We start from the raw sequence: 21738 nt of genomic DNA, 5'->3' as shown, positions 1-21738 counted from the left end.
ACTGTTCTGCACCTTAATGATATAGCTTAGAGATCTTTCCATATTGGTATAGGTAGGGCTGCGTCACTTCATAATAGCTGCATAGCATTTCACTGTAATAGTGTACCATAATTTATTTAATTATTCCTCTACTGATAAACATTCAAGTTATTTTCAACCTTTTACTATTACAAACAATGCTGCATGAATATCCCTGTAAAAACATAATTTTATAAGTATGTTAGTATATTTGTAGGATAAATTATTAGAAGTGGAATTGCTGAGGTAATTCCACCTTCATATGTCATGGTATCTATCTGTAACATAGCCCTTTCCATTTTTAGTCTCATTTTCAGACACCCCTTCATGTACAATGTTCTCCAAACTCTCTCTCATAATACCTTTTCAGTCTCCTCTAACGTCTGTGCACTGTGCCTTTGCACAGGTGATTCCTTCTGCCTCTAAGAACTTTTTCTATTTTTTCCCTCGTGGCTAAATTTTCTATTTCTTTAAGCACCAACTTTTCCTGGAAGCACTCAATGACTATTCCAAGCTGCATTAGGTATTCCTTCTCTGGCCTCCCCTATATATTTGGGCATACCTAATTCTAACATAGTACATATTCTACTGTTTTAACTGTGGATTACTTGCCCGTTTCCCTTAGTCAGCTGTGAGGCAGGATCTAAATTTCTGAAATGGCTGTCAAGAATTGAGTTGTCCTTGAGGACAGCAAAAGAGATTTAGGGCAAATTCTCTTTCCAAGTAAAGAATATGCATTTAGTTATTCTCTTTTGTGTTCTGTAAGTGTCTGAGTATGAGAGACTTAGTACAAAAGGGTAAGGAAATCCAACATATTAAGATTTTTTAAAGTGTAAAAATATTGAAATAATGAACTTTCATTGTAATAAGAGGGATTTTCCAGAAATGATGAAAGATTGTATGATAAAATGAAGCAGAAGGAAATGCTGAATACAGAGAACTTTTTGATCCACTGAGAATTAAAAACAAGATTTGATTAAAATTTACTCTCTAAAAGTGAATCAACATTTTCAAATTATTATTGTGGAATCAGATTTTAGAATCAGAATTCTACATTTAAATGATGAGACAAAATGATTATATGACTCTGGCAAACCTCTGGAGCCTCTAGAGCAATTAATACATACCTGCAAGAAAACTATCACCACAATTATTATGTTATTGCATGACTCTGATGGTTAATGACACTATGTTTAGATGTCCCTTCATATAATACCATAATCACAGTCAGGGCACAAGCCATACTTTTGTAGACACAGGAATGGTTTTCCTAAGAAATGAAATTATGTTGGTTGCCATGACAAAGGAAATGAATATTTTGAGGAGGGGTCCTAGATAAGTTGGAAGAAGAAAATGCTTTTCCATCTCTCTGTATCTAGGTAAATAGTAAAAATCACATTCAGCGTGTTGTCATATAAAGGAACCGGGAAAGACCTTTTCTCTCTCCTGGGATACTCTCTGCAGATGGTACAAAGGGCATGTAAATCAGATTATATAAATTCATGGTAGTCTCTATAACTTTATATGTTATATGTTCTCTGAACATCCTAGCCTTGCCTTATCCCAGCTATGCTTTGGGTATAAAAATTAGAAAGGTTTATGCCGTTAAGAATGCTTAATTAACACTTTTCTGAGTCCAAAATTGTAGTGTGGTTACAAGGTTAAACTAACGTAAATCTCTGTATTTGTAATTCAGTTGCCTTTCTCACCAGGAGATCTTTCTACCGAAGCTAACTTAGAAAGTCTGATTTTTATTCAATAAGAAAGGTAATCTTTCTCATTCTTTCATAGGGTTAGGAAAATGTATGCAGAACACAAAGTAGGTCTGCAGTAATACTGGTTTCTTTCCCTAGCATCCCTTCACAGAAAGGTTTGGCTAAATAGAGAGGACCCAAACAAATATATCTTCTTCCATAAATACAGTCTAGCTCATACTGATATGTTTTTGGGGTCAAGAAAATCCTCAACATCTAAAGCTTTTTGCCCTGGGTTTGTCTTTCTGAGTGTCAGAATTCTTTACATCAGCTCTATATTTATCAAATGTATATATTTCTTTTCTTCTACCCCCTTTCAAAAAATGTCAGACTATTATAAACTTGGTATGTTTCATTTTTTAGTTTTTACTAATTAAAACATCCACTTATCTGCACCAAAATATGTCATATGGTCCACCATTTACCTCAGCTTTAAAGAAAATAATCTATAAATTTTTAAAAGTTGGACTAAACGATTTAAAAAGGCTAAAACATCATTTATATGATTAATATTTAAGCAATTAATACTATTATCAATATTATAATTGATAATATTGATAATTAAATTTATCAAATTATACAGAAAGTACAAAGAAGAAAAACTCCTGTAATCTTACCATACAGGTAGACAGGCACTTGAAAGAAATGTTCCAAAAATTCTTTTGATATATATTCATTGAAAGTAACATTTTTCCTAATTATTAAAAAAAGCTAATTCTGTTCATATTCTTAATGTATAATCAAATAAATGAATGGCCTTCAATATTCAAATCCTCATTAAATAAAGACACTAATTAACAAGAATTTTTAATATTCCATTTGGGAAGGTAAAAAGAACAGAATGCAGCCTTTGAGTGTCCTAATCCCACGACTGATTTTGGTGCTCCTGCTATGAGCTTCCATAGAACCTTTCCTGTTCTTTTCCATCACAGCACTTCTCTATTTTATTGAATTCCTTAATTGTCTGTCTTACCTAGGAGACTGTAAACTTTGTGAGGGGCAGGGATAAGATTTATCTTACTCATCACTAAATCTTCAGTTTTGCAATAGTGACTGTACATATAAGTTCATAATAAGTTGCTAAATAAAAGAATGAGTTTAAAAAGACCTCCAACCTATATTCTATCTAAGGTAAACTATCAATTTTCTTTTCTTTTTTTTTTTAATTTAAATTCAATTAGCCAACCTGTTGTACATACTTAGTTTCTGAGGTAGTGTTCAATAATTTACCAGTTGCGTATAACACCCAGTGCTCATCACATCATGTGTCCTCCTTAATGCCCATCATCACGCAGTTATCTCAGCCCCCACATCCCCTCCAGCAACCCTCAGTTTGCTTCTTTATCAATTCAATTTTCTACATAATCCACACTACAGTACAGTTAGTATGAATATATTAATGTTTATAATGAATCTGTTTGCCAAGGTTAAACGTATTTATTTTGTAAACATTTTCAGTAAAATGACTTGGAAAAAGGCTTTCTGCTTTTCAGTTAATCAGAAAAGTATTTGCTAACACCCTGCGCTAGGTTCAAATTTAAACCACACACTTTTATGCTTACAGCTTTTCACTCTAATATAATCTTCAGCAAAAATACCTTAAGCTAACTGATGAAGATTTCTTCCCCAAAAGATGAGAAGGCAGATATATGTGTACATGCTCCTGTGTGATTTTTCTAAAAAGTAGCAATGTGAACAAAGATATGAAGGGGGTATTGGCAAGAAATATGTAGAGACTAGGGTATCTACTAATCCTGGAATATTTTGAGTAGAAGATTTCTGGAAGTAAAGCTAGAAAGAAAGGTTGGAACCTGGATAGAGTCCCTCGAAAATTAGGCTAAGGGCACTATAAAAAATAGGAGAAGCAAGGTTTTTTGGTTTGTGTTTACCATAGTAAAAAAAAAAAAAAAGGTACTGTTTTAAAAAGGCCAATCTCTGTAGTTGTAAAAATAAACATGCAAAAATGACACAGATCTTTCTGTAAATAAATTTGGATCCTAATCATTTTGGGACTAACGTTCTTAAAAGGCCATAAAACTACTTAGGTGTAATACATGCCTAAATGGATTTCTGTGACAAGTTTTAATGAAGTCTGGTTAGTAAGCATGGTTTTCCCCAGTTTATACATCTAGTTAGGCAGATTTGATCAAATCACATTATCTCCATCTCACTTAAGAGGTAATTGCTTCATATAGCTAGTTCTAAACTTACTAGCAAGTGAATTGTCAAGATGGATATTTCAAATCTAGAATGCACTAACTGCTCTCAACTTTATGAATGATAGTAAGGTTCTGCTATAAATAGTCACCAATAAAAACTGATATGGCCTAAAATGTAGTTAAAATACCGTGCATATGCAATGACAAGAAAAGTGGAATGACCTTTTACTATTAATTACCATAAAATATATTTGAATGTATCAAACATTTAAGAATACCTAATGTAACTTAATCCTGTGTGTGTGTATCTGACATACATAACTCCTTTGGGCCAAGATCATTGGCTGAAAAGCTCAAAAATCTAATTTTGTTGCAGGACAAAGAATAAGAATGGTGAGACACTAATCCCAAAGGGACAGGTGAAATGTTGCTTAGGAAAAGTAAGTAAGTATTTTTTTGGTAAGAAGAGAGGTGGAAGTTTCTTATATACAGCCCTTGTTTTATTTACTTGAAATGCTGTTTTTAATAGGAAGTACATTTAGAAGATTCAAAAATGAAAAATGTAAAAAAGTATAGAGAGAAAACTTTCATTCCATCCTTATTCCCCATTTCATGTACCACCACTTCACAAATAAACACTATAATTACTTTTGGAGGATCTTTCAAGATTATTATTTTTTTGTACTCTGTGACATTTATTCATTACTTTCCAATATTGTATACAACTAAGCTATGGCCAATGAAATGTGAGAAGTGATCTGTACAATCTCCAGGGTATGTCTTTAAAGAAAGACGGTGTACCTCAAATCTCTTCTTCTCTTCCCCCTTTGTCTGGGACATAGACATGGTGGTAAGCCACCTTAGTTCATGCAGATGAGCACAATATCCTAGGGATGGCAGACCAAGACAGAAGTAATTTGGATCCCCGTACTACCTTTGGGGCAGAGAACTCAATACAAGCACTAACTGCCTGCCTCCGAACTCTAATTCATGTGAGAAAAAAGTTCTTATTATTTCCCTTAGTTTTCAATTGCTGTGTAACATTAGCACACATTTAGTGGTTGTAAAAAACACCCATTTATTAGTTCACAGGTCTGTAGTTCAGAAGTCTGGGCACAGTGTGACTGGGTTCTGTGCTCAGGGTTCACAAGGTGAAAATCAAAGTGGTGACCAGGGTGTATTTTCATCTGGAGGCTGGAGTCCTCTTCCAACCTCAAGTGGTTGGGGCAGAATTAGATTCTGTGGCTGTAGGACTAAGACCCTCATTTCATTGCTGATGTCATCTGGAAGCCACTCTCAGGTAGAGGCCAACCGCTTCCTTGCTATATGGCCCTTTCCTTAATCTCTTCCTTCTAGAAGAACCCAGTCCCTTTTTAAGGGCTCACCTGATTAGGTGAGGTTCAGCCCAAATCATCTCTCTTTTCTTGAAAGTCAACTGCACTGTGTAATATGCTTATCAGGGAAATAAAATTCATCCTATTCATGGTGTGTACAATAGAGGGCAATGCCCTTGAGGGCGATCTTGGACTTCTGCTGCCTACCACATCATTTACACTCTGCCTTCAGGTATCTTTTATACTTTTTTTTTTGTAAAAACTAAAATTAAATTTTTAGTATTTCCTTTTTGAAATTTGTGGTTAAAAATATAGATAATATTAACTATTAACTATTTTCAAGTGCACAGCTTAGGGGTATTAAGAACACTTTTGTATGTGGGGCGCCTAGTGGCTCAGTTAGTTAAGCGTCTGCCTTTGGCTTGGGTCATCCCCCCCACATCAAGCTCCCTGCTCAGCACAGGTCTGCTTCTCCCTCCCCTTCTCTGTACAACTGTGTGCTCTCTCTCTCAAGTAAATAAAATCTTTTTTTTTTTTTTTTTTTTTAAAAAGAACACTGTTGTGCAATAATTACCGTCATTGAGGGGAAAAAAAAAATTACCACCACCCACCTCCAGAACTTTATCTTTCAAAGCTGAAACTCTGTACCCACTAAACAGTAACTCCTCATTTCCCTCCTGGCCCCCTAGCAATCACTAGTCTACTTTCTGTCTCTACCACTCTGACTAAGAGGATTTATACAGTTATTTGTCCTCAGTCACAAGAGGACTAGGGTATGAACCTCATATCTTAATACATATCGAAAAGGATTTGAAGAGGAATTGCCAGAGAAATAGGAGGAAAACCAGGAGAATATGTAAACTATAAAAGGAAAAGTCAAAAGAAAAATGTTCCAAGGAGGGAATAAAATACTGTGTCAAATCCTGAGGGAGAGGTTAACTTTGATGAGAACGAAGCCCACTCATATAGGCAATACAGAGGTTGCCGATGACCTTCACAAAAGTGTGACACAGTAATTCTCTAGAGGTAGTAGTATTTTACAATCACCATGGTTACTACCTGTTGTGGGTTATTTTTCCATGCTATGAGAATTCTAAAGTCAAGCTGAGATGTACAAAGCTAAATAAAATCAACACAGCCCAAACACAATCCCTTTGGATTCATCATAAAATAGGGTTTTAAGAAAGTATTTCAGGGAAAAACATGGGAAGTAAAGAAAAAAGAGACTACCTGTATGTTGCACATAATTATTTGAGGTCATTTTTTCAAACAAATATTTACTGACTGCCTATATTATGCCGGAATAGAATTCATTATAACTACGTATTTCCTTGTTTCATATGTAAAAGGTTAAAAATGTTAAGATTAAAAAAAATTTGAATGTTCAGTAAAGACAGTACGTCTTTTGGGCTAACAACGTAAGCGAATAAATAATGATGCTAATTCTAATAGAAGGCCAATGAAAATTTGATTTTAATAAAAATTTAACCATAATAATTTAGGTTGAAGTAGTATTTGAGAAATTAAGAACAGAGAGCAAAATTTTTCTTCTATACACATTATTTTGAGTTTTTTCCTCTTTGAAGGCTTCTATTTTGTTTCTCAGCATTTTTTTAAAAGATTTTATTTACTTATTCATGAGAATACACAGAGAGGAGAGAGAGAGAGAGAGAGGCAGAGACACAGGCAGAGGGAGAAGCAGGCTCCATGTAGGGAGCCCGATGTGGGACTTGATCCTCGGTCCCTAGGATCACGCCCTGGGCTGAAGGCGGCGTTAAAGGCGTTAAATCGCTAAGCCACCCGGGCTGCCCTCTCAGCATTTTTTAAAATTTAAATTCAATTAATTAACATATAATGTATTATTGGTTTCAGAAGTAGAGGTCAGTGATTCATCAGTCTTATATAATACCCAGTGCTCATTACATCACCTGCCCTCCTTAATGCCCATCATCCCAGTTACCCCATCTCCCACCCCTCTTTTTTCTCCCCTTCAGCAATCCTGTTTTTTTCCTATGATTAGTCTCTTACAGTTTGTCTCCCTTTCTGATTTGTCTTGTTTTTTTTTTTCCTCTCTTCCTCTATGATCATCTGTTTTGTTTCTTAAATTCCACATATGAGTGAGATCCTATGATAATTGTCTTTCTCGGACTGACTTATTTTGCTTGCCATTTGCTACAACGTGGATAGAACTAGAGAGTATTATGCTAAGCAAAATATTTCTAATTTTCTATTACCTAGAATGTTATAACTATTTTTAAACAAAAATAACTTATCACATAAATGGTCATTTAATTTCAAAAGCTAACCAACCTCTCTCTCATGAAAGCATGTTACCATTTTCTTTTACTTAAACATACTTATTTTATAACCATTTAGTATTATATATTCAAAACGCAGCTTTAAAAATCAAACTAAACAGAAACTGTTCTAGATATGTGGTTCTAAGAGTTTAAAATCTGCTTAAAGATCCTTTAGCTTTTTCTACTTCTGATTCTAATTATTTAAAGCATCCAAATTCATTTTTCATTCTTGCTCTTAAAATTGCTTAATCTTTCCATCCTAAGTCAATCTCTTATCTTCATAATTTTCCACCTCGTAATCTACCTTTAATAAGTGGTTTCTTTCCTAAAAAGGAAATCAGGGTCACTTGAAGAAGAGAAAGAACTGCACCCAAAATAAATATTTTACATTCATATTTCTGTGTATTTATTAAAATGCCATTTTGTGAGGCCAGTTCAGAGATGACAGGTCCACTTAAGTCACTAACCAATAATAAAAAGTATCAGAGTGCAACAGGTTTATAAACACTGAAAAGTTAACACAAGCTATTTCACATATCTGTATTTCTGGGTCTTAATTTCTTTTTGCCATTACTCATTAAGAATTTTTTAATCAAGATTTTTGTCACTGATTTTTTTTTTTTAAGATTTTATTTATTTATTCATGATAGTCACACAGAGAGAGACAGAGAGGCAGAGACACAAGCAGAGGGAGAAGCAGGCTCCATGCACCGGGAGCCCGACGTGGGATTCGATCCCGGGTCTCCAGGATCGCGCCCTGGGCCAAAGGCAGGCACCAAACCGCTGCGCCACCCAGGGATCCCTTTGTCACTGATTTTTAAACTGGTTTAGATTTTCTACTTCCAGAAGAACAGTGATTTTATTCATTAGGAACATAAAGAATTGAGGACAACTGAATTTGCCTATATTTTCCTTTTTAGCAGAAATGTTGAAATTTTCTCTTAACTAAGTCCTATATAAATATGGTTTTCCTCAAAAAGTAGCACTTAATAGCTTTTAGGGACAACCTGGGACTATTATGCAATGTACTCAGGATGAGTCATAGTCATTCACTTAACCTAAAATAGACTGGATTTATGAATGGATGATCTGTCATGATTCATTTTCACAAACAAGACCCAATAATGTTTCAAAACTAGTATTTTAAGCCTCTCTACTAGAACTGATGTTTTGTATTTGGGGGGAGGGATTATAAAGGGCAAAGTCTTTAATGTAATAATGTGATTTTCTACCAGTATGAAAAATAGTTACCTATGCTTTAGAGCATTTTCTAAGGGTGGTTAAGATTTTCTAAGTAGGGCATACTGGCTCAGTGGTTGAGTTCCTGCCTTTGACTCAGGCCATGGAGTCCTGGGATTGAGTCCTGCATTGGGTTCCCCGTAGGGAGCCTGCTTCTCCCCTCTGCCTGTGTCTCTGCCTGTCTCTCTGGGGGTCTCTCATGAATAGATAAATAAAATCTTAAAAAAAAGAAAAGAAAATATTTTCTAAGTAATATATAAAGGACCCTAAGTTTTCCATGGTTTAGTTTGCTAAATTGTAAAATAATGCCTACTCATATGGGGATAAGAATCCATGTGGTTTCTACTTGAGTTATTTGTAGTTTACGCAGAACCTAAAGAACTTGGGTAAGCTCAGTCAGATCTGTAGTGATGGAAAGTCAGTGGGCCAAAGATAATCGTGGTCTTATTAAAAAAAACTCTTAGAATACTGATCTATTACTAAAATATATTTAAAATATAGCCTACTAGCATACTTAAAAATACTACAAACTTGAGAGCTGGTGGAAACTTACTGAATCAAATCTGCACTTGCCCACTCTTATTTCCCATATGTGTAAAATAATGACCAGAATTTAAGTAATCTTCCCAAAGCTACAGAATCATAAAATTTTAGACTTGTGAAAAATCTTAAAAGGCATCAACTCCAACCATCCACTTGAAAGAAATTAAAACTCCTAATAGCATCATCAAGTGATGAGCCAGCATATGCATTACCACCTACAAAGATGGATGGGAACCGATTAGTCCTGACCCTTTTGACAGTTCTGTTTATCACAAAGTTCTTCCTCATACTGAGCTAAATCTGTTTTCCTATAAGTTCCACCCATTGGTCTAGAACCCAGCTTGACTTACTCCCAGACCTGTGCCTTTTACAATGCACCATTAATTCATTCACATATTTTTGTTACTTATTTCTTTGAAGTTCTACTGTTGTGAATTTAGTAAAAAAAGTTATAGGTACAGTATTTCATGCTGCTACTTATAATAACTGCACCATATCTAAAACAATAGACATTTAACTTCTAATAAATTTCAGAGGTATTTTTATTTTTTTAATTTTTAAAAAATATTTTATTTATTTATTCATGAGAATACACAGAGAGGAGAGAGAGAGAGGCAGAGACACAGGCAGAGGGAGAAGCAGGCTCCATGCAGGGAGCCCAACATGGGACTTGATCCCAGGTCTCCAGGATCAGGCCCTGGGCTGAAGGTGGCGCTAAACCGCTGAGCCACCCAGGCTGCCCACAGAGATATTTTTAATACCTAATTCCTAATATATCTAATGAGAAGTCATGGGGTCTGAGGTACAGTTTGTATACACATGTCTTGGGGATTTCAGCTGTATCACAGGAAATCAACAAGGAGTCCTATTTGCATGACAACACCATCTTCCTCTTCTCTCCCCCAGAAAGACATCCTGAGAGAAAAGGGCTTTTGATTAGATGTGATGAGTGTAAGAGATTCAGACAAGCAGAGAAAAACAAGGCCAGGCACTCCCAACTTTTGGAGGTCAGAGAAATGACTCTTGGGTAACAGAGCTGGTATTAATGGGATACAGGGCTTATAAGTATTTAATAAAAACTGTATTTATTAAGGACCTCAAAAGTCATCTGGATGAGTTCAGGAGACTTGCTAAAAAATGGTCTGCAAAGGAGATAACAAATATGAAAGAGCAGACTAACTGCAACGAAGACAGACATTTGGTTATACTCACCATGATCCCAGAACACACAGAGAAAGACAAAGTGGTATTTACTGGTTGGGACTAACCTTTCCTTACTTCAAAAACTCCTATAATGGCAGGAAGAGTTAGAATGAAGGGCAGAAGAGAGAGGGTGAAGATAGAAAAGCAATGATGAACAGGAGCAACAGCCAAGAGAAGAAAAAAGGGAACAAAGTGTCAGTAATAACTGCTCCAGGAGCAATGATGCTAATCACTTCTTGGATGAGTGACAGTGAAACCAACAAGGGTCAAATAAATCCCTACTGGGGTTTCCCATGCAGAATGGAAAGCAACATCAGTAGCAACAATGGTGAGAAAATATTAGTAACTGCTGAGAAGCTGTTCACAGCTACTTGGAAGCAAAAAGGAAAACAGCAGGACTCAGAGGTAGAGCCTGATGTCACATACTAACTCTAGGGGTGAAGAGGCTCAGAATCAACAAACTCTGAGACTGGTATGTTATTGGCTCCCCTAATTACAGTGAGATATGAGAAAGCAAAGGTTAATACCTCTAAACGAACTTGAATTCACTTGGACACCTTTTCTACACCTAGGAATCAGATAATAAGGGAACAAGCAGAAATCCAGGATGGTCAAATCATCAGCATCCCAGTATTATCTTTGATTCACTATTTACATACTTAAGTTAACATGTCCATGTTACTCTACAATCTTAACTGGTGCTCCTAGTGAAGACTCTGATGCACTAAAATAGTTCTAAGTAGAAAGTGTATTTTTAGTATATAGTAGTCAACAAGGCAAACAAGTATACCAATGTAAAGATATTTTAGCAGTTATTTTCAATAAATATTGACAGCATGCCTACTAACCTAAAGGCATTATTTTAGCACAGAGATGAAAAAGAGACAACTTCTATCATTAAGGAAACCAAATAGAAGAAGTTAATAATCCCTGAACACTAGTTAAATAAGATTTTATGTACCAAGACTAACACAGCATCATTGTTCCTGCCCCTATAAAATCCAGAAGGTTAAAGTGTCTCTTTCAAGTGTTTATTTCATTAGGAATAAGGATTAATAAATTAACTAGTTGGCATCTTGTTCATAGGTCTGTTTTGAGCAATAACCATCATTAGCTCAACTACTTCATGAAATATGCCCATCACAGACACACTTGTTAAACTGAAGACTCTCAGTCAAGGTACTCATTTCCAGAATTAACTAAAGAGACCTTAGTTTAGTTAACAGGTAATTTTGGAATCAAACAATCTTTAGTTGGAATAAATATTGGAGGGACACCTGGGTGGCTCAGCGGTTGAGCATCTGCCTTAGGCTCATGTTGTAATCCCAGGGTCCCAGGATCGAATCCTGCATCAGGCTCCCCACAGGGAGCCTGCTTCTCCCTCTACCTGTGTCTCTGTCTTTCTCTCAGTATCTCTCAAGACATACTCAATCGTCTTTTTTACGCAAGAATTACTTCCATAATACCACTCAACAGTGCACGAGCACATACAATGATGGGACTCAGGTAAAATAAATCAAGGACTCCATTTTTATAGAGTCATAATTTTTCGACAGTTCTTCCCTGTCAAAATTTGCTTCCCTATAACTCTCACCTGTTAGTCTAAATTTTGCCCTCTAAAGGTGCAGAGAACAATATCTTCAAGTCATAGCTATCTTCTGGATTAAACAACCTTCAAGTATTTTTATAGTCTTTTACAAGAATAATTTCTTAACACTGCCCTCTCCTGGTTACTCACCTGGGTTCAATCTCTGTCAATATTTCAAAAATGTTAAAAGGATACCACTTAACCAAAATAATATGCCATCTGTTTTGAACATATATATATATATATATATATATATATATATATATATATATATATATTTTCTTGCAGTAAGATTTCATTTGTTTTCAATTTTGCAAACAAGATTCAATATGTGACTCATACTTAGCTCTAGTTCTACTAAAATAAACAAGTGCTATTCATAAAGATTTCCCTTCTTGTACTGTAGTGGATACTGTCATTTGTTTTGGTGCACAGATTATGAAACTCCTTTGTATGCTGGAGGAATCACCTTGGTGCAAGGTAAAGACCACTGGTCCTACGGGTGCTAATATCCTAGAAGGTGGGTAGCACAAGATTCCTGTTGCAGAAGTGGCACCTGTGCTGTAAGCAAGTAATATTGTGTTCTCAGCAAAGAAAGGACACAGGTACAATCTTGGCATTGATGATGCCTTCCTGATCAGACAGGTTTTATAGCATGGTTTGGGGGGCACTGTTCCTGAAGCTTAGCTTTGAGTCTGGTTCTTTAGTCTTCTCAAAGATTCTAGAGACACAGAATATCATTTCCTTAATCATAGTCAAAAATTTTGAAACAATCATAGATTTATTTTAAAAAGGCTGCATGTCCAGCTGGCACAGAGAACTTTCTTCCTAGGGCACCTGGGTGGCTTAGAGGTTGAGCTTCTGCCTTTGGCTCAGGTTGTGATCCCAAGGTTCTGGGATCGAGTCCCATCTCCCTCTGCCTATGTCTCTGCCTCTCTGTGTCTCTCATGAATAAATAAATAAAATCTTTATACACGCACACACACACGAACTTTCTTACCTAACCATTTGAAAGAAAGATGCTGACATGATGACCCATCAGTTATAGAGTATGTTAGTATGCATTTCCTATAAACCAGGACATTATCGATATAACAATACAATCGTCAAAACCAGAAAATTAACACCGCTACCTTATTACTATCTGTTATGGACCGAATTGTATCTTCTAAAAAAAGATATGCTTAAGTACCACTACCCTCAGAATATAACTTTATTTGGGAATGGGGTCATTGCAAATTAAAATTAGTTAAAATGAAAGACGAAGTCATGTTGGAGCAGAGTGTGCCCTTAATCCAATATGGTATCCTTATAAGAAGACAGCCATATGAGACACAGAGAGACTGGGAGAATGATATGTGGAGAAGGAAACAGATTAAAGCAATACGTTTAAAAGCCAAGAAATTAAAAGAATTGCTGGTCATCACCAGCAACTAGGAGAGGCATGAATTCTCCCTCAGAAGGAATCAATCCTGCTGACACCTTGATCTTAGACTTCTAGCTCTAGAACTATGAGACATTAAATTTCTGTTGTTTTAACCCACTCAGTTTCTTATGGCAGCCCTAAGAAACTAATAAACCATCTAATTTCCAAATCCCATTCAAGATTCACCAATCGTCCTAATAATAGGCAAAAGCATCTAGTTCAGAATCACATGTTGCATTTAGTTGGCATGTTCCTTTAGTCACTCAGCCTGAACAGTTTCTCAGTCTTTCCTTGACTTTTACAATCTTCACTTTTGAAGATTATGGGTTATTTTGTAGAATGTCTCTTGATTTGGGTTTGTCTATTATTTCTTTGCATTTGGATTCAGATAGTGTATTTGTGGCAGAAATATCACAGAAGTGACATCATGTTCTTCTTAATGTATCATTATCATGGAGCACACGTGACATATGTCTTCATTCATTTTGAGCACTTCTTTCTTTTTGGAATACTAATATGTTCTATAGTCTCATCTTGTACTTTCTCTGTCCCCGACCCAGAGTCAAGAATGTCTGATATTTCAGATTCAGTTTCCACAGGATTCATTCTAATTTCTCCCCTCTTCACATCTAAAACTCCTTAGATAGTAAGATACTCAGCTATCATTAATATAACTGTTTCTTTGATTAGTCCCCTGTGTATATAATCAATCTTCTATGTCTGCCACCATTCCTGCCCTGGCAGAGGTTGTCCTAACTCCACTCTGTCTCCCAGAATGGATGGCCTTATCCCACTCAAGCCTCCAACTCCCCCTGTTGAGCCTGGCTCACCCCCCACAACCCCTACATTGATGTCCTTCTCACCTTGGCTCCATGTCATCAGACACAAGCTCTAACACCCAGTCCTGGACCACCCGCTCCACTTTTTATCACATTTGGGCTCTGACTCCCCACATGAGGCCATTCTACCCCTCAGTCCACAACTGTGGACTACCTCCTTACCCCGGTTGGGCTCTGAAAATTGATTCCAGAATATTCTTCTATGGGGATGCCCTCCTCACCCCACTCAGGTTCTCATTTTCTAATCCAGGGTGTCCCATGTGTGGAGGGAGACTTCCTTGGGCTTTCATATATCTTGCCATGCCAGATAGATACTCTCCTCACCATGCTCAGGATCTGATTCTCCTTGCTGGACCCCATCCCCTACCTTCCATGTAGATATCCTCCTCACCTCATTTGGACTCTGACACCTCAAACCAAGTCCCTCCTATCCTATGAATGCCCTCACACTGCTTGGGCTCTGACTCTTCTGGATGACTGTCTCTACTGTATGGACACTTTCATCATTCTGCTGGGGCTATGACACCCCATGCCAGGCTGTCCCTTTGTGGAGGCCCTCCACATTCAGCGGCAGGCTGTCCTCTGTGTAGGTGTCTTTTTTACCTGACTTGAGCTTTAACTCTCTCCTAAGGACCACCTCCAGCAAGTAAATTGTCTGACCCTACTGAAGCTCCAACAACACATGTCAGTCTATCCCTCCACACAGATGATCTGTTTGAGCTGTGACTCCTTATGTCAGATTGCCTTCACATGTAGGTACTCTCACCTTATCCTGGCACCAATTCCCTACACTGGGCTGCCCCACTGTATTTTTTACTTCTTTATCCTGCTGAGATTCTTACACCTCACACCAGGCCACTCCTTCTTATTGATACTCTCATCAGTCTGCTTAGACTACTCTGAGTCCCTTTACCAGGATACCTTGCGTGAATTCTCTCCTCACTCTGGGCTCTGACTCTCTGAATTAGGCTGTTCCCATATGTGATGAATTCTTTGCCCAATTTAGGCTCTGACATCCCACTCTGGGGCACTGCAGCTCCTCTCCCTCCTCACCCCACAGACATCAATGCAGTGTTGCTACAGACTAAATGTATTCCTCCAAAGTTTGTATGTTGAAATCCTAATCCAATGTGATGGTATTCAGAGGTAGGGCCATTGGGAGATGATGAAATCATGAGTGGAGCATTCAAAAATGGGATTAGTGCCCTTATAAAGAAAACCCAGAGAGCATCCTTGCTTCTTCCTCTGAAAGAGGGCTCTCACCAGAACCAAATCATGCTGGCACCCTGACCTCAAACTTCCCCAGACTCCAGAATAGTGAAAAATAAATTTCTGTTGTTTATAAGCCACCTAATCCCTGGTATACAGTTATGGCAACCCTATGAACTATGACAAGTGTTTATATTGTTCTGCACCACCTAATTGCTTTGAGACTGAACCATCATACAGGAAAGAAGAGGAAGAGTCTCAATATTATCTTAAGAAATTTCTTTTGTGTTTAATAGACAGAAGTCAGTTTCAAAAAGGAACTCTAATACATATTTATACATTGCGGGTGCACCTAAATTTCAAACCAAAATGTAAAACTTTGTATTTATTCCTATTAATTTTATCCTATTGGTTTTGACCTATCATTTCAATATATTCTGATTTCTTAGGCTCGACATTTATTGTTATTAGATGTACCTTGGTACCTTTCTGACACCTGAAAATCTTATAAACATGTCATTTATTGTGTCAAACCTATTGATTAAAGAAAGACAGGGTACCTGGGTGGCTCAGTCGTTTAAGTGTCTGCCTTCGGCTCAGGTCATGATCCCAGGGTCCTGGCGTTGAGCCCTGTGTAGGGTTGCCTGCTTGGCAGGGAGTATGCTTCTCCCTCTCCCACAATCCCTCCCCCCTGCTCATGCTCTCTCTCAAATATCTTAAAGAAAAAAAAAAAAAAAAGATTTCTGAAACAAAAAAAGACAAAGAAGGCCCTAGAGGATGAAGTCCTGGAATACAATGTTAAGACAAAGCTTTAGACTGGCATTGGGTTAGTGATCAAATTTCATCTTTCTGTAAGGACATATAAGAAAATCCATCAAATAAGTTTGAGGAAATAAAGAGTGCTAGCTTACAGACTTTTGTCTTAAAAGACAAATAATGAATGACTGGATGAAGAATAAAAAGTCTTCATTGCTGCTAAAATATAATTGTGAAAGCAATGTTGCAAAATATTTCATTAAAATGTAGATCTGGTTAATCCATGATCACAGTGCTGAATCTTGGGGTACTGGCAGAGCCGTGGCTCGAATTCCCCGAGTTCGAGGCGGTGGGACTCACCGTTCTGGCCAGGGTGCTTTTGGAAATATGTGTCGTGGAGGCCGCATGTTTGCACCAACCAAAACCTGGCGCCGTTGGCACCGCAGAGTGAACACAACACAAAAGCGATACGCCATCTGCTCTGCCCTGGCTGCCTCAGCCTTACCAGCACTGGTCATGTCTAAAGGTCATCGTATTGAGGAAGTTCCTGAACTTCCTTTGGTGGTTGAAGATAAAGTTGAAGGCTACAAGAAGACCAAGGAGGCGGTTTTGCTTCTTAAGAAACTTAAAGCCTGGAATGATATCAAGAAGGTCTATGCCTCTCAGCGAATGAGAGCTGGCAAAGGCAAAATGAGAAACCGTCGTCGTATCCAGCGCAGGGGACCCTGCATCATCTACAATGAAGACAACGGTATCATCAAGGCCTTCAGAAACATCCCTGGAATTACTTTACTTAATGTAAGCAAGCTGAACATTCTGAAACTTGCTCCTGGTGGGCATGTGGGACGTTTCTGCATTTGGACTGAAAGTGCTTTCCGCAAGTTAGACGATCTGTATGGCACTTGGCGTAAGGCTGCCTCCCTCAAGAGTAACTACAACCTTCCCATGCATAAGATGCTTAATACAGACCTCAGCAGAATCTTGAAAAGCCCAGAGATCCAAAGAGCCCTCCGAGCACCACGCAAGAAGATTCATCGTAGAGTCCTGAAGAAGAATCCACTGAAGAACCTAAGAATCATGTTGAAGCTAAACCCGTATGCAAAGACCATGCGCCGGAACACCATTCTTCGCCAGGCCAAGAATCACAAACTCCGGATGGATAAGGCGGCAGCAGCCTTAGAAGCCAAATCGGAGGAGAAGGGGGTTCCAGGCAAGAAGCCCACGGTAGGGAAGAAAGGAAAGAAAACTGTTGGTGTGAAAAAGCCGAAGAAACCTGTGGTAGGAAAAAAGGCTGCAGCTACCAAGAAACCAGCAGCTGACAAGAAACCTGCAGAAAAGAAACCTACCACGGAAGAGAAGAAGCCCGCTGCCTAAAAAACTTATATTTGTTTATTCCATAAAACTCCAATCATTTTGGACAGCTAATTTTAAATAAAGACCTGATCAAAGACAGTGAGAAAAAAAAAAAAAAATCCATGATCAGCATAATTAGGGGTTATATGTCTGATGCAGGTCTTGGATTCTAGGAATGTGCAGATATAAATAGTATGTCCAAAAAAAGTATAATTTAATAATAATAATCTCTAGTTATGTTCCAAGTTTTACATGATGAACACAAACACACAGCCTATTTACACAAACAAGTGTAAGACAAGATGTAAAAATAATAAATCACTTAATATAATCTGACATAATAATATGATAGAGCTGGAACTCAAAGCCAGGTACCATGTGCTTAACTACTCCCCTATTAGGTTAATAAAATGAAACAGTCATCAATATCGTTGCTTATCTTCCTAAAATATATAATTTGAAGGGCCAAGGTATGTAAAAACTATTTAGGCATAGCTGGTTTGTATATTCTTTTTGCTTTTTTCATAATTTTCTTTTGCATATAGTAGCATGGAATCACACCAAAGTACAAGTTCCATAACAAAACAAAGCCATTAAATATTTAATAAGTTCTTATTCTTTGGCCTTATTTATTCTTTTTGAAGAGTCATAAAACAGAACAAAAAAGCAAGCCATAGATGCCTTTCAGGAAGGAGGGTTTTCAGAAAAAAATTGTCTATAAACATTCCATTTGCTTGGCACACAGAAAACGGTCAAGAAACATTAGTTCTTTCTCTTCCTCATTCAACTTCATTAAACACTCTATATGTGCTGAATGCTATGCAAGGCACCGGGGCTACAAACACACGTAAAATGTAATTTCTACCCTCAATTATTTCTGTATGGGCATCCAGAAGTAGGAGAGGAGAGAAACTGAAGAAAGACCTTGTCTGCAAACACTTCACAGAACAGATGATGTCTGATGGATAGTACCAATTTATCACCATTAAAAGCCAACTCTACAAAGGGATCTAGTCATACTCTCTGTGAAATAAGCTTCCAGGACCTTCCCAGTAACCCAAATTCAGAAACCTTGCCTAATTCTCTATTCTTCATACTTCCCCACTAAACAAGACTAAGATGGGCAGTCTTTAGCATATATTACAAAGACTTATTAATACTAAACCTGAAGATTTACTCTTTCAATAAATTTTTACTTTCTTATATACAATTACCAGGCAAGAGTGAATTAATTTTCATAATACCTATCATCATACAAAATAATCTGTTGAAATGAAATCAAAACATTTCATGAAGAAAACATAAAACATCAAATTGTTAGATCAGTTTCAAAATACCTTTTAATAGAAAAAAGAGTCAAGATCATACTCTGATTTCAAAAGAAATAATGCATTTGTGCTGAAAGCAATAGTGGTTTAGAATGGGGAAAATGAGGTATGGGTCAGAATCACGCAGTATAAATAAACCTAACCGATGAGAAGAATGGCAACTGGAAAGTTCTAAGAGGCAAGGAACTATACTTTTAGATATTTAAGAGTAATGTAGGATCTAAAAGGACATGAAATAAGATAAAGAGTAAGGGAAGACAGACATTAGATTCTGGATAAGACTCAGAAAAAATGGCATGGAATAATAAAAAAATGATCGAATCCAATGAACAAAGTGCGTTCTTTTCATTAAACATATGAAACATATTTTGAAAAACAAATATTAAAAAGTTCTGTTTCTGGCTCTTAACAATTTATTTCCTTCCTTTTTCTTTTTTAGGAGTAGAAGGAAGAGACAGAAGCTCTGCACTGCCTTTAGAAGAGTATTTGTTTCATTTTATTGCAAGGAAGACATCAATCTTACCAAACTGTAAACTAGATGTTAACTCTCCAGCATAATCTCCTTCGATGGCTCTTCCTCACCTTTGCAATAAAGTTAAAGTTCTTAGTATGGCAGTCAAGTCATTTCAAGATCTGTCTACATTTTCTGATTCATCTCCATCTATATGGAGATTTTTATACAACATTTTTGCAAATCTGATCTGTTTGCAGTTATTCAAAAAAGTCAAGCTATTCTTTCCTTCTGTTGCTTTTATACAGTTTCCTTTCTAAAATGCTTCCTTGAGATCCTTTTGTCATTTGGCCAACTGTTATTTTCCTTAAAGACAGATCACACATCACTTTCTCCTTGACAGGTTTTCTTCATGACATATCACTTTGCATCACAGATGCTTCTACAACACCTTATGCGTAACTCTAGTAGTTCATTTCATACTGTTATACAACTATTAATTCCCCCCCTTTCTTCTCTACTACTTTGTGTTCCTGAATGGCAGGAAGTGTGTCTTAGTTTTCTTTGAAGCCTCAACATCTGAATACCTCAGGAGACAATTAGTAAATTCACGAAAAAACAAAAACAACAATTTGTCTCTCCAAGAAGTATGCTATAGTAGAAAAAGTATTATATTGAACTCTGCCTAAAAGTATTATTATATTGAACTTTGACCAATACTCTTTGGGTATTGGAAATTATTCATAATTGGAAATTATGAACTTCCAATAAAATAAGGGGATCATCTAGATCTCTAAAGTTCCTTGTGATTTCTGTTAACCTTTTTGTTTTATAAATTCTTGACAGATAATAAAAATAAAAAGAATAGTCTTTAATTCAAATGCTTACTAATTTACACTGGATTTATCTAAGTTTTTTAGGTTTTACTGTAGAGGTTTTCTTGGTCTAGTGGCTGTGAAGAGAAAAGTTTTCCTAACTTGATAGCATTAGAGTCAAGGGTCTTATTTTACTCTGAGCTTCACTGGCTTATGATTTTCCTCCCTTAAGATTTTCTCTTTTTTATCTTCTGCTTCTGCTTCTATTTCTACTCTCACCTTTTACCTAGCTCTAGAACTAGTTCAGGAAGATGTCTGCCACATAACAGAAACTAGTGATAGCACAGGGAAAGAAAAGGAGAAAATGAGCTCCAGGAGTCATTAGTCTTTTCTCGTCCTGTCTTCTCTTGTTTGGAGGGAGGGCACACTGGTCTTTACAAAAACTTTACCCCAGTCCCCTGTTCACTAATACCCCTTCCACCTTCATCCCGGCTTTTAATTAAAAAAAAAACAAACCATAAAAACATAAAAAGGGGAGTTTTTTTACTTTCTTTCAGGTTCCCTTTATCCTTATGCTATCCTGTGTTTTTAAAAACTGCCCAGGAATTTTTTAAAAGTCTCCACTCTTAAAATCCATAATACAAAGAGGAATCTCCCTTTCCTACTAAAGCAGAGAAATGTGTCCCTGCTTAAAAATAACTTCACATGGTAGTCAGTTCCTACTACTAAGAGACTGTTAATACTATAGGCATATTGTAAATTAGTATTTTTGATCCTGACTGAAGGGATAATTACTATATAAAAATCAGTTTAATTGATTTTATAAGTGAAGAGATTCACAAATTACAGTTACAAATTAACTTTTTAAAATAGAATTTATTTAAAATTCGAAGTCTGGTTATGCAACTGCGATTAATGATTTTTGTATTTTAAGTCATACTGTAACAGTAATGAGTATCCTCATTTGCAGATGTGTTTGAAAAGACCAATGTTAGTTAAAATGCTTCCATCATAAACAGTATTTATTGAAAAGATTTTGAAGAAATGTACAAATAAACCTAAGATGTATGCTCTATTAGAAACTTACATTCTAAAAGATATCCAGTATAAAAATGAAATTAGTTTATAAAAACCTAATTAGCAAGTAAAGATAGGCAAAGTTTACTATATTGCTTCTAAATTCTACTACCAGTTTCTTTTAAGCTCATAATATGTGGACTCTTCCTATTTGTGTGTGAAGTTACCTTAATTGATACATAGAAGATTTAAATTGACTTAGAGAATGGAAGGCACGTAAGATTTGGATGGCAGACTAAAAGTTTTAGTTTTAATTACTGAGCTAATTACTCCTCTGGAAGGACTAAGGCCTACTGCTCCTTTGATTGAATAGATTAGACTATCCAAGTAAGATGGAGGGGTACCA

General features: G+C 36.6%; 1 protein-coding gene, 1 long non-coding RNA gene and 1 pseudogene across 4 annotated transcripts in view; 2 read left to right on the top strand and 1 right to left on the bottom strand.

Annotated features, from left to right (window-relative positions):
• The window catches only part of FNDC3A (fibronectin type III domain containing 3A), a 170510-nt gene that overhangs the window by 90620 nt on the left and 58152 nt on the right, over positions 1-21738 (bottom strand). The gene's annotated exons all lie outside the window — the stretch shown is intronic.
• On the top strand, positions 58-19681 carry LOC144288087 (uncharacterized). The gene is made up of 4 exons (XR_013356047.1): positions 58-1785; positions 4308-4371; positions 12574-12743; positions 19489-19681. It is a non-coding gene; the product is annotated as an uncharacterized LOC144288087 (long non-coding RNA).
• LOC144287611 (large ribosomal subunit protein uL4 pseudogene) lies at positions 14923-17762 on the top strand (annotated as a pseudogene).

This window comes from Canis aureus, chromosome 17 (genome assembly GCF_053574225.1).
Source record: "Canis aureus isolate CA01 chromosome 17, VMU_Caureus_v.1.0, whole genome shotgun sequence".
NCBI classification, from domain to species: Eukaryota; Metazoa; Chordata; class Mammalia; order Carnivora; family Canidae; genus Canis; species Canis aureus.
This window is presented reverse-complemented; position numbering and strand designations above follow the sequence as displayed.